The sequence below is a fragment of the Neofelis nebulosa genome, chromosome 2, assembly GCF_028018385.1.
Source record: "Neofelis nebulosa isolate mNeoNeb1 chromosome 2, mNeoNeb1.pri, whole genome shotgun sequence".
Classification (NCBI taxonomy): Eukaryota; Metazoa; Chordata; class Mammalia; order Carnivora; family Felidae; genus Neofelis; species Neofelis nebulosa.
Window position 1 is genome coordinate 152,533,216 of NC_080783.1, and position 13,633 is coordinate 152,546,848.

Below are 13,633 nucleotides of genomic sequence, written 5' to 3' on the forward strand. Positions count from 1 at the left end.
TTTTACATTCCCCTCTTACTGAAGATAAGGGATATATCTTTAGTTTTGTAATCTGCTGGACATAGGTTCTCACATCAGCAAGTCTCTTAATTTCTAGTGTGTTCCGACTGCTTTTCCCCACACATAGGCTGCTTTTTTGGTATACCTATTGTTTTTCTCTTTATCTCTTTTTTGTTTGACTTCCTTTTCAGAAACGTTGAAAACTAACTTCTGTGAAGCACATCCCTGCCTGTCTTCTGCTCTACATTGGAATAGGGTTGAGGGGAGGGTGAGGAGAAGAAAAGAAAACAGAGTGTGTGAGGTTATACGTATATGAAGGCTATCGCTAGACAAAATCATGAAGGCAAAAATAGAGTCTGGCAAATACCAATTCTTCTTTAAATTCACCATTCCCTGTTCTGAGGTTTCCAGTGATGTGGTTAACTAGACCATTTTGGTATGCCATGCCAATCTAGATCTTTCTTTGTCCTTCTTCCCTATGAATGCCCTCACCATCATCCCCTTAACAGCCAGTTGACTTAATAACTTGATAACTGTTGCTGATTGATTTGAATCCTTTAGAATGAAAATGAAGGACTAGAAGGACTAGAAGGGGTAAATTAACCACAGCAACTTTAGATCTCTTGACAGAATCTGAAGTCTGGAGCAGAGATGGCTGGACCATGGGATATTTTAGCGTCCTTAAATAATCCTCTCTAGCAGTCAGCAGTTCTGTGCCTTGTAGAATGGACTTGAACAGGGACAGAAGATATTAGAACTTTCAGGGACCTTCGAAATTACCTAGCCAACCACTATTGCTTTGCACTTGAGAATTTAAGTAGCTTGTCCAAAATCAGACAATAGTAATTGTAACTACAGTGCTCCTAGAGCATTTTCAACAAATAATAACCTCAGAAACAGGCAAGCACTTTGAAATCTGTTGATGAAAAACATGGGCCCTGGATTCAGACTGCCTAAGTTTGAATCCTGGGTCCAGCATTTCCTAAGGCTTTCTAACTTTGAGCAAGTTACTTAACCTCCATGTACCTTTTTCTTCATCTGCAAAATTGGATTAATAAAATTATCTACTTCATTGGGCCAATAGAATGGCTATGAGGATTTAATAAAGTAATAAATGTAAAGCACTTAGCCTGGAACATGATAAGTGCTTAATAAATTTTATGTCATTATTTAAAGGAGTGGCAGAAAAGTCAACAGGGGTGGTCTGTACTTAATGCTGTCTTATCTCCTTTTATCTTGCCTCTAAATCTTTCTGCTCCTTCTTTCTCTCCAAATTCATTGCTCTCTTCCAAGAATGCTTCATTAAGGCCAAGATGTAGTTTTGTTCATGTCGTAAATGCAATTCCTAAAACAATTCCAGACACATAGTAGGCACTTGACAAATACTGGTGGAATAAACGTGTATTAGATCTGAAATCTGCATGATCTCCAGTAACAGATACTGTTGTGTTAAAATTTTTCAAAAAGGACAATGAGTCTCTTTCTTTCTTTTTTATTCTATTGCCATAACAATTTATTCCTGAGACATTTTTGGAAATCTGCCTTTCCCTCTATAATCCCCAATGGTGGCTAAATCACCTTTACACTTCCCAAGAAACTGGGTCCCCAACTGCTCTGTGCTTATAGCATATAGGAAGGAGTGGCAATGCTCCATCCTTGCTGCGCACAGCAGTTTTTGTCATCTACAGAAACTAATAAAAAATTAGTCAAAATCATTGAAAGTTTAAAGATCAGAATTGGAGTCTCAACTTTACTGTTAAGCATCTGTGTGAACTTGGACAACTTACAGTCTGCGTCTCAATTTCTATCTCTATAAAAATGAAAAAGATTAGATGATTTATTTCTAAGGTCCTTTTTTATTCTAAGGGCCCTAGGCTCAATAACTAAGAAATACAGTTGCTTTGTAGCTAGTAAGCTTTAATAAGTGTGTGTTTGATAGACTGGCATTCCACTTTAACGGCATTTAGTCTGAAACCCATGGAACCTCATGGTCTTTTTCCAATTACAAATTTGGAAGGACCACATTGTTGTATCTCAAGAGACTATGGCTCCCAATTCACTTCCACCTCAGACTTGCAGTTACACTGAGTGGAAGTCTTAGAAATAGGCCACACATTAACAAGGTTTACAAGTGACAAGAAACAGTGCAAAGAAGATGTTTCTGACATGATTTCAGTCTCAGGAGCACTGCAGTTTTGTGGCTCCTATCCTTTGGAAACCTCTTATTGAACATAGAGGACATGAGCTTGCGTGTTATGAATGTTCTTCATAAGGTAAGAATCTACCTGGCCAATTCCTTCATCCTTCTCTGTTACACCTCCCTATTTCACTCTGGCTCAGGTAAATTCTTAGTATGATCTAGAGGAAACTCACTTCCTAGTCTCTCTGTACCTCAGTTTCCTCATCTAGAAAATGATAAAAACAATGATATCTATTTTATTGATTTGTTGTAAGGGCCAAGAGAAAATAGAACTGTGGTAAATACACGGCGTTAAAGCTACTCTATGAATGTTAAGTATTTTATGAGTTTTGAGTACTCCATTATTCCTTCAAGTTTCTTTCTGTGCCAGTCTTGCTCCTGCAACAAAATCCTAGGATCTTTAAAAGTGGGATCTCATTTTTTACTATAGTGAAGCAAGCACTGAAAGAAATAGCAGAAAACTTAGTATCAATCTGGACTGACAGTAGGCACTCTAATGTGAAGCTCATAACCTTAAATGAGTCATTTAGATTTTCTGAGACTTGTGTTTAAAAAAATCTGTAACATAGTGATATGATTCTGTCTAGTATGATGATCACAAGACATAATGCAAGTGAAATATTTTTAGCTATAAATTTCTTCTCAAATAAAATACTTATTTTTTATTCTGAGATTTCAAAGTCTAGTTCCAGGCACACATTAAACACTTAATAAAAATGTGACAATAGAGACAATCCGAGTGGGAAAGAACCGTGGGGATTAACTGATTCATTTTTCTCAAGTGAAGAGACTTACTGATAGTAAAATTTAAGCTTTCAAGAGTCAAACTAAAACATGTAGGTTAATAGGTTGACTGAAAGTGTACTTTGTTCTTCCAGAGATGGCCAGCGGGTCACTGGTGACCATACAGGAGTAGATAGATAACCCACACAAGTTCCCTAAACCACAAGGAAAGTGAAATAACAGTATATTGACCTACAATGATTTCTGTATGTAAAATAAGAAATTTCTCCTTAAAAAATGAAAGACATGATGGCACTAGCACAACTCATGGAAGGAGAATAAATGGTCACTCTGGGAATTTTGTCACATAGTAGAAGTCTCTTTGATGTACAGTGGATCATAATGAGACTATTCGTCAAATTAGTTTGGGCACCGATTCTCTGATCGCTTGTATGAGCTCCACTGTAAATTAATCTAACACTCATTTTATAAATTTCAGTCTTAGTACTGTTCAAAGCACTGAACCTGACTTTGTCTTAAAGAACTGCCTCTTCCAGTACCAATAATGTCTCTAATCAATCTGTTAATGGAGACACCTCAGACTTTTCATTTCAGCCAATTACTTATAAGGAAGTTGGTGCACCCCTCCCTTATCACAGCATAATAGTACTGGGGCAGATCATTTAAGTGTAAGGCTTCTTAAGCCAGCTGCTTCATTAAGAGGTAAGCCAGTAACTGATATTTTTAATTTAACATTCTTTTCTACAGATCTCCTACCAATTGGGATTGTGCCAGGGTAATACTCTCATAAAGAAAGAAGTAAAACAGGCTTGAAATTGTGTCGCGGAGAAATAAAAGAAATTGATCTAGGGTTATTTTTTACAATCTAAATGATTCACTTGGTAGTTACTCAATACTAAACCTAAATTTAAATGCTTTGAAAGAAGGAAAGAGGAGGGATTAAGAGATTATAAAAGAGGATGTTGGGGGTATGGACATTCAAATCAGCAGCAAAAAGAAGGAGAAATGGCCCAAAATAGGGCACTCTCTAAAGGTTAGAAAGATAATGAAAAATCAGATGATATTCCTCTATATGAGTTTACCATCTGGTTTTTAGATGACTCACACATTAAAAGTTCATGCTGGACACCTTAGCTGGTCCAGATGGAGATTAGACGGAGGAAGAGGAAACAATTAGTTTATACAAGATGGGATGCATTAATGGGCTCAGATACACATAAACAGAATGCGTACAGTCACAGTTCAGAGAAGAAAGCATAGTCTGGGTAGGTCCTCAAAAAGTTTTGCTTACATACTGGCTAAAAGATTTTTCATCATGGTTAATTGGTTGCATAAAATATAATTCTGGTATCTTGTAAGGATGAACATTTATTAAATACAACAGCTAGGTCATTTGGTAAAAGGTATCCAAAAAACCTAAATATCATAACAATCTGATACCAAACAAATCCATTTGAAAAGTTACCTAAGTAAGCTTTCCTCTAAATCAGAAATTTTATATTATTTTTTCCACGTCTTGGATTCATATTCCATTTCAATTACTGTATAAAATCATCTTAATGTAACATATTCTGTGCTTGTCTTCCCTGCCACAAAATGTAAGTGAAAATGTAAATTGAAATTTATTTTTATTAAATTTTCTTTGACTTTAACTTAGACTTAACATTATATAATCTCTTTGACTGTTTTACAATTTGATAATATTTTATTAAATATAAAAAGTAAACTTTATTAGAAATAATGTCTTAATGAAATGGGTAGATTATCATTTTTAATTAGTTCATGTATGATAAAAGAATGCAAATTATTTGTAAAATATTAGTGAAATCATCAATAATTCTAATCCTATTTTTTGTTTGCTTTCAGAATGTATCTGCTGAGAAAATATATTCCTATAAATAAGGGAATGTGAATAGAAGGAGTTTTATTTTAGCAACACTGCTCAATTCTTTGAACATTTTCTGAGGTACATGTAAAAAAATCACACTGTGACCTATCATCATTTTTAATGATCTATTAGCTGACAATTCAATTAGGTTTTTCTTCCATTTTGTTGAATGCACCAAATGGTTCCAAAAGCATATGTTACTCAGTCATTAGAACTCTTTACTTTCTCTGTCTCAACAAAGAGTTTACTAATACTTACCAAAAACTATTAATTAGATCTGTTCCTCTTCCACTTAGAGGTATACCTTGTTTGACTTGATAAGTGCAAAATTAGAAAAAAACTTAAAAATGTTTTTATGTCATCACATGCTTTATTTTTTTATTTTTTTTTTTTTTTAAACTTTTTTTATTTTTTATTTATTTTTGGGACAGAGAGAGACAGAGCATGAACGGGGGAGGGGCAGAGAGAGAGGGAGACACAGAATCGGAAACAGGCTCCAGGCTCCGAGCCATCAGCCCAGAGCCCGACGCGGGGCTCGAACTCACGGACCGCGAGATCGTGACCTGGCTGAAGTCGGACGCTTAACCGACTGCGCCACCCAGGCGCCCCTGTCATCACATGCTTTAAATACAACTTCATCAAAAGCTTGGAGCTACAGATTTAGTTCATTCGGTTTATGGAGAATGCAAGTCATATGACCTGATTGGTAAGAATTAGAGCCAGTATTTACATTCAAACCAATGAGCCAAGTCAGTTTTAATTTCCAGTGCAACAAACTGACTTGATTTTTCAACCCACATAAATCTGTTAATATTCATGCTCATGACAAGCAGCTAACTTCTGAGTTCTCCAAGTAAGTAGGTAAGTGGATGACAGATGATGATACATATATAAGTCAAGAAAACTTGTCACAAGTTTGTTACTGGACAAAATAAGCCACTTCAGTATTTCTTTCTAATGCTTTCTTCTGTTTGCTTTCATGAGTCTCTCCCTGAGGATTAGTACTTTCTTTAACAAAATCAGAAGATGAAATAGGAAAGGTAGTTAAAAGGAAATTGCCACCATTCCCACTGCCCTACACTAAAGACATCCAAACACATTCCAAAATGTTCCAATCTAATTCTACATGCACGCGCGCGGGCGCACACACACACACACACACACGCGAAACAAAACAAAATATTCCATCCCTATTTCCCTATACATATAACTTCATAGACATTTTTATAGCATAGATTATTGATTATCCATTTCCATAAAGGGAGGTATTAACTAGAGAGTGCCAAAATAGCCAATTAACTAAATATATCACCTTTGCAGTATGACTTAATCATTAAAGTGACTATAGTATTAATACCCTCCATTTATAAAGTCCTTATAATCTTTATTTTTTTAAACATTTTTTTAACATTTTATTTATTTTTGAGACAGAGAGAGACAGAGCATGAACGGGGGAGGGGCAGAGAGAGAGGGAGACACAGAATCAGAAGCAGGCTCCAGGCTCTGAGCCATCAGCCCAGAGCCTGACGCGGGGCTCGAACTCACAGACCGTGAGATCGTGACCTGAGCTGAAGTCGGACGCTTAACCGACTGAGCCACCCAGGCGCCCCTAAAGTCCTTATAATCTTTAAAGTGCTTTCCTATCAGTATCAGTCCAGGTGGAGCCAGGAAACAAAGACTACTCTTGCTTTTCCACAATGAATGAATTTAATACAGTGAATTTGGCATATAGCTAAGAAGAGAACGAAGAAACCATATAAGAGCTGGTGAGGCAAATAAAAGATGGGCAAAAGCTAGAAGCTGCTGTCCCTAGGGCTAGAAGGACAACAGGAAGAAATGATAATACCTGAGACTGGAAGAAGGACCATTTGGCAAGAATGCGAACCCATTGGGAGCTATCCTGCCAGAGGTGGGACCATGGAGGAGATTGAGAGCTGGGGCAGGCTGGAAGCAAGGAGGAGTCCCAGCCAGGCATGCTACCTAAAGAAGGGGAAACAGAGGGACAATATCCAGGCCTTTCCATAACTCTCTTCATTGAAATTTATTTGTTTGTTTGTTTGTTTATTTGTTTATTTATTTTAAGTAGGCTCCATGCCCAGCATGGAGCCCAGCACAGGGCTTTAACTCACAACCTTGAGATCAAGACTTGAGCTGAGATCAAGAGTCAGATGCTTAACCAACTGAGCCACCCAGGCTCATCACTGAATTTTTAAAATCTGCTTCCCATTGGCTGAAACTATGAAGAAGTCAGACAACAAGAGAGCATTTATAGTTTCCTGCAATACAGAGAAACAAGTAAAGAAAGAGCAGAGACTGGATCAGATAGCAAGCATATAAACAGCGGGCACAGCATCCATCATTTGATTCTTGCAACTCCTTCATTAGCTAAATGAGATATTCCAAGGATTCCTTCCTTCCTTCCTTCCTTCCTTCCTTCCTTCCTTCCTTCCTTCCTTCCTTCCTTCCTTTCTTTTCTTTACTTTTTTTAAAAATAAGGCCATTGGAGTTTGAAACATTCACACTGCCAAGAAGAGTTGGATCTATACCTCCAACTTGGGCCTTTTATTCTAGGGTTCTTTCAAGAACAAGACAGAATTTGACAGACCATTTTAATCTTTCAGATTTAGGCTTATGGAGGAAAAATATACCTTGTGGACATTTGGATTTAAAATAAGGAAAAGCGATGGAATGAAATAAGCTTCATTGTTGCCAGTGTACTGTATTGAGATTATTCATGCTGCTTATGAATCAATAACCTAACTATAGAATTAAGAATTAAGTATATGATAAATATTTATAGCTTTAAAGAACCTCTAGTCAGGACTATTGTTTGTCTTCCCAGCAGAGAAAGAAAAAGCCAGATTCACTAATGACTTAATGTTGCCCCAGCTTTGTAAGTAGGCTATCGCCACAAAAGCATATTCTCATGAGTATTCTCTGAAATAATATAAAGCTGGTTTACTGTGGAGAGAGATTGGGGATGGTTTCTCTTACAGCCTCTGCTGTAGTTCTTCTCTCTGCAGGATAATATGCCAGTCTAGAAGAGAAGAAACAGTATCAACAGTAAGAATTCTTAAGCATTCTTAAGAATTCTTAAGTCGTGTCCCTACGACTGAGTGTGTGTGTGTGTGTGTGTGTGTAAATGTTGATCTGCAATAACTATTGAATTATTAGGATCCACAGCAAAGATTCTTTATTGCATAATTCTTTTGTTTGTATCACACATTTCATTCTGACCTGAACTTGGAAATTCTGAATCATCCCATAGAGAAAAAGGAAAAAGAAAATGGCAGACATTTGTTAGCCATTCTCTCCAAACACTGCCTCCCCATACTACAGATGCCAGCAAATTTTACAGTACATAAAATGATTCTCGGCTTTGGACCTCCAAGAGTTATTAAAGGCAAATATATGTATGATTTAATACCTTGCCAAGAAAAACCCTCTAAACCAGAGGAAGCAGAGAGAAATATCACTGATGTTTAGAATTTTTGTCTGCTTTCTGCTGTTGACACTCAGGAGGTGACATTCAGGGAATGTTGAGTTTGTGGACAGGGTAACACAAACATTGCCACAATTAATTATAGTCCTTTTAACGGGCTTTGAGAACAAAATATTTTGTCGGAAGAGACTGTTCTTAGAAAATAATAGAAGGAAATTAATCCAAAATGTTTCCAATGGTATTTGGGGCAACACACATTTTTTGCAATCTAGGGAAATTTTAGCATCTATTATAAGTCTGAAACCTGTGAACAGTGAATCAAATTCTGAGATATGCCTAAATAATTTCTTCTAAAGTCATCCAAGAGTGATTGGGAGTGTCATTGACAATGACAATACCATTTATCCAAAGAACAGAAGGAAGCAAAATTATGAAACTCTTGTTTTCCTTTTTAATTAGCAATATAACTTGGGGCTCCATAATTTTTTTCATTTGCCATGAAGGATACCATGTTTTGTGGGCTATTATAAGTCTGCAGCAAAATTTCATTAAATGAGCAGAGTGGCTGTTTTCAGTTAAATTTATTCTTCATGGATAAAACTAAATTCCTTTTGGTATTTTCTTTTTTTTCCTTTTCTTTTTTATTTTTTTTTTAATTTACATCCAAATTAGTTAGCATATAGTGCAACAATGATTTCAGGAGTAGGTCCCTTAATGCCCCTTACCCATTTAGCCCATCCCCCCTCCCACAACCCCTCCAATAACCCTTAGTTTGTTCTCCATATTTAAGAGTCTCTTCTGTTTTGTATCCCTCCCTGTTTTTATATTATTTTTGTTTCCCTTCCCTTATGTTCATCTGTTTTGTCTCTTAGAGTCCTCATATGAGTGAAGTCATGATTTTTGTCTTTCTCTGACTGACTAATTTCACTTAGCGTAATACCCACCAGTTCCATCCACGTAGTTGCAAATGGCAAGATTTCATTCTTTTTGATCACCAAGTAATACTCCATTGTGTGTGTGTGTGTGTGTATATATATATACACACATATATATATATATATCACCTCTTCTTTATCCATTCATCCATTGATGGACATTTGGGCTCTTTCCATACTTTGGCTATTGTTGATAGTGCTGCTATAAACATGGAGGTGCATGTGTCCCTTTGAAACAGCACACCTGTATCCCTTGGATAAATGCCTAGTAGTGCAACAGCTGGGTCATAGGGTAGTTCTATTTTAGTTTTTGAGGAACCTCCATACTGTTTTCCAGAGTGGCTGCACCAGCTTGCATTCCCACCAACAATGCAAAAGAGCTCCTCTTTCTTCTCATCCTCGCCAACATCTGTTGTTGGGTTGTTAATGTTAGCCATTCTGACAGGTGTCAGGTGGTAGTGTTTGCCTGATGATGAGTAATGTTGAGCATTTTTTCATGTGTTGGTTGGCCATGTGGATGTCTTCCTTGGAGAAGTGTCTATTCATGTCTTTTGCCCATTTCTTCACTGGATTATTCGTTTTTTGGGTGTTGAGTTCTTTGTAGATTTTGGATACTAACCCTTTATATGATATGTCATTTGCAAATATCTTCTCCCATTCTGTCAGGTTGCCTTTTAGTTTTGCTGATTGTATCCTTCACTGGGCAGAAGATTTTTATTTTGATGAGGTCTTAGTAGTTCATTTTTGCTTTTGTTTCCCTTGCCTCCAGAGACATGTTGAGTAAGAAGTTGCTGCAGGCAAGATCAAAGAGGTTTTTGCCTGCTTTCTCCTAGGGGATTTTGATGGCTTCCCGTCTTACATTTGGGTCTTTCATCCATTTTGAGTTTATTTTTGTGTATGGTGTTAGAAAGTGGTCCAGGTTCATTCTTCTGCATGTCTCTGCCCAGTTTTCCCAGCAACACTTGCTGAAGAGACTGTCTTTATTACATTGGATACTCTTTCATGCTTTGTCAAAGATTAGTTGGCCATATGTTTGTGGGTCCATTTCTGGGTTCTCTATTCCTTTCCCTGTGAGTGTCTGTTCTTGTGCCAGTACTGTACTGTCTTGATGATTACAGCTTTGTAGTATAGCTTGAAGTCTGGGATTGTGATGCCTCCTGCTTTGGTTTTCTTTTTCAAGATCGCTTTGGCTATTCAGGGTCTTTTCTGGTTCCCTATAAATTTTAGGATTATTTTTTCTAGCTCTGTGAAGAATGATGGTGTTACTTTGATAGGGATTGCATTGAATATGTAGATTACTTTGGGTAGTATCAACATTTTCACAATATTTGTTCTTCCTATCCAGGAGCATGGACTCTTTTTCCATTTTTTTGTGTCTTCTTCAATTTCTTTCATAAGCTTTCTATAGTTTTCAGTGTATAGATTTCTCACCTCTTTGGTTAGATTTATTCCTAGGTATTGTATGGTTTTTTTATGCAACTGTAAATGGGATCGATTCCTTGATTTCTTTTTCTGTCGCTTCATTGTTGGTGTATAGGAATGCAACCGATTTCTGTGCGTTGATTTTATATCCTGCAACTTTGCTGAATTCATGAATCAATTCTAGCAGTTTTTTGGTGGAATCTTTTGGGTTTTCCATATAGAGTATCATGTCATCTGCGAAGAGTGAAAGTTTGACCTCCTCCTGGCCAATTTGGATGCCTTTTAATTCTCTGTGTTGTCTGAGTGCAGAGCTAAGACTTCCAATACTATGTTGAATAACAGTGGTGAGAGTGGACATCCGTGTCTCGTTCCTGACCTTAGGGGGAAAACTGTCAGTTTTTCCCCATTGAGGATGATACTAGCATTGGGTCATTCATATACGGCTTTTATGATCTTGAGGTATGCTCCTTCTATCCCTACTTTCTTGAGGGTTTTTATCAAGAAATGATGCTGTATTTTGTCAAATGCTTTCTCTGCATCTATTGAGAGGATCATATGGTTCTTGTCCTTTCTTTTAGTGATGTGATGAATCACATTAATTGTTTTGCAGATATTGAACCAGCCCTGCATCCCAGGTATAAATACCACTTGGTCGTGGTGAATAATTTTTTTAATGTATTGTTGGAACCAGTTAGCTAATATCTTGTTGAGGATTTGTGCATCCATGTTCATCAGGGAAATTGGTCTATAGTTCTCCTTTTTAGTGGGGGTCTGTCTGGTTTTGGAATCAAGGTAATGCTGGCTTCATAGAAAGAGTTTGGAAGTTCTCCTTCCATGTCTATTTTTTGGAACACCTTCAAGAGAATAGGTGTTAATGCTTCCTTAAATGTTTGGTGGAATTCCCCTGGAAAGCCATCTGTCCCTGATCTCTTGTTTTTTGTGAGATTTTTGATTACTGATTCAATGTCTTCACTGGTTATGGGCCTGTTCAAATTTCCTATTTCTTCCTGTTTCAGTTTTGGTAGTGTATATGTTTCTAGGAATTTGTCCATTTCTTCCAGAGTGCCCATTTTATTGGCATATAGTTTCTCATAATACTCTCTTATTATTGTTTTTATTTCTGCTGTGTTCGTTGTGATCTCTCCTCTTTCATTCTTGATTTTATTTATTTGGGTCCTTTCTTTTTTCTTTTTGATCAAACCGGCTAGTGGTTTATCAATTTTGTTAACTCTTTCAAAGAACAAGCTTCTGGTTTCATTGATGTGTTCTACTGTTTTTTTGGTTTTGATAGCATTAATTTCTGCTCTAATCTTTGTTATTTCCTGTCTTCTGCTGGTTTGGGTTTAATTTGCTGTTCTTTTTCCAGCTCCTTAAAGTGTAAAGTTAGGTTGTGTATCTGAGATGTTTCTTCCTTCTTTAGGAAGGCCTGGATTGCTATATACTTTCCTCTTATGACCTGCTTTGCTGTGTCCCAGAGGTTTTGGGTTGTGGTGTTATTTTCATTGATTTCCATATACGTTTTAATTTCCTCTTTAACTTCTTGGTTAGCCCATTCATTCCTTTAGTAGGATGTTCTTCAGTCTCCAAGTATTTGTTACCTTTCCAAATTTTTTCTTGTGGTTGATTTTGAGTTTCATAGTGTTGTGGTCTGAAAATATGCATGGTATGGTCTCAATCTTTTTGTACTTACTTAGGGCTGATTTGTGTCCTGGTATATGGTCTATTCTGGAGAATGTTCCATGTGCACTGGAGAAGAATGTATATTCTGCTGCTTTAGGATGAAATGTTCTGAATATATCTGTTAAGTCCATCTGGTCCAGTGTGTCATTCAAAGCCATTGTTTCCTTGTTGATTTTTTGATTAGATGATCTGTCCATTGCTGTGAGTGGGGTGTTGAAGTCTCCTATTACTATGGTATTACTATCGATGAGTTTATGTTTGTGATTAATTGATGTATATATTTGGGTGCTTGCACATTTGGCACATAAATGTTTACAATTGTTAGGTCTTCTTGGTGGATAGAGCCCTTAATTATGATATAATGCCCTTCTGCATCTCTTGATACAGTCTTTATTTTAAAGTCTAGATTGTCTGATATTAGTATGGCTACTTTGGCTTTCTTTTCTTGACCATTACCATGATAGATGGTTCTCCATCCCCTTGTTTTCAATCTGAAGGTGTCTTTAGGTCTAAAGTGGGTCTCTTGTAAACAGCATATAGATGGATCTTGTTTTCTTATCCATTGTGTCTTATCCTATGTCTTTTGATTGGAGCATTGAGCCCACTGACATTTAGAGTGAGTACTTAAAGATATGAATTTATTGCCACTATGATGCTTGTAGAGTTGGAGTTTCTGGTCATGTTCTCTGGTCCTTTCTAATCTTTGTTGCTTTTGGTATTTACATATGTGAGATATATATATATATATATATATATATATATATATATATTTTTTTTTTTTTTTTTTTTCATCTTTTCTCCCCTCAGAGAGTCCATCTTAAAATTTCTTGCAGGGCTGGTTTAGTGGTCACAAACTCCTTTAATTTTTGTTTGTCTGGGAAACTTTTTATCTCTCCTTCTATTTGGAATGACAGCCTTGCTGGATAAAGAATTCTTGGCTGCATATTTTTCTAATTCAGCACAGTGAATACATCCTGCCACTCCTTTCTGGCCTGCCAAGTTTCTGTGGATAGGTCTGCTGCAAACCTTATTTGTCTTCCCTTGTAGGTTAGGGACCTTTTTTCGCTTGCTTCTTTCATGATTCTCTCCTTGCTTGAGTATTTTGTGAATTTGACTATGATATGCCTTGTTGATGGTCAGTTTTTGTTGAATCTAAAGGGGGTCCTCTGTGCTTCCTGGATTTTGATGTCTGTGTCTTTCCCCAGGTTAGGAAAATTTTCCGTTATGATTTGCTCACATAACCCTTCTACCCCTATTTCTCTCTCTTCCTCTTCTGGGACCCCTATGATTCTGATGTTCCTTTTTAATAAGTCACTGATTTC